The sequence below is a fragment of the Ranitomeya variabilis genome, chromosome 5 (assembly GCF_051348905.1).
Source record: "Ranitomeya variabilis isolate aRanVar5 chromosome 5, aRanVar5.hap1, whole genome shotgun sequence".
NCBI lineage: Eukaryota > Metazoa > Chordata > Amphibia > Anura > Dendrobatidae > Ranitomeya > Ranitomeya variabilis.
Window position 1 is genome coordinate 129991284 of NC_135236.1, and position 954 is coordinate 129992237.

Genomic DNA, 954 nt, shown 5'->3' on the forward strand with positions numbered 1-954 from the left:
GAGGGGAGTAGAGAAGGAGATCTTGTGAGGATCAGAAGTTGCGTGCAGGAAAGTACCGGGAGACGAGGTCACATATGTATGGAGGAGACAGGTTGTGGATGGCTTTGTATGTCATGGTTAGGGTTTTGTTCGGGAATCTCTGGGTAATGGGGAGCCAGTGAAGGGATTGACAGAGGGGAGAGGCTGAAGAATAGCGCAGGGACAGGTGGATTAGTCGGGCAGCAGAGTTTAGAATAGATTGGAGGGGTACGAGAGTGTTAGAGGGGAGGCCACAGAGCAGGAGGTTACAGTAGTCGAGGCTGGAGATGAGGGCATAGACTAGGGTTTTTGCAGATTCTTGGTTTAGGAATGTACGGATCCGTGAAATATTTTTGAGTTGAAGGCGGCAGGAAGTGGAAAGGGCTTGGATATGCGGTTTGAAGGAGAGAAGAGTGTCGAGGATTACCCCAAGACAGCGAGTTTGTGGGACTGGGGAGAGTGGGCAGCCGTTTACTGTAATGGATAGGTTCGTTGGGGGGGGTCGCGTGAGATGGGGAAAAGACGATGAATTCTGTTTTGTCCATGTTATGTTTCAGAAATCTAGCGGAGAAGAAGGATGAAATAGCGGACAGACATTGAGGGATTCTGGTTAGTAGGGTGGTGATATCTGGTCCAGAGATGTAAATCTGTGTGTCATCCACATAGAGATGATACTGAAAGGCGTGAGATTCTGAGCTGTCCCAGGCCAAAGGTGTAGATGGAGGAGAGCAGGGGCCCTAGAACTGAACCTTGCGGGACTCCGACAGGTAGGGGGCGAGGTGAGGAGGTGGTGTGTGAGTGGGAGAGATGCTGAATGTCCGGTCTGTTAGGTATGATGAGATCACAGACTTGGCCCTATCCTGGATGCCAAGGGATGAGAGGGTCCGCAGCAACAGGGAATGGTCCACTGTGTCAAAGGCAGAGGACATATCCAGT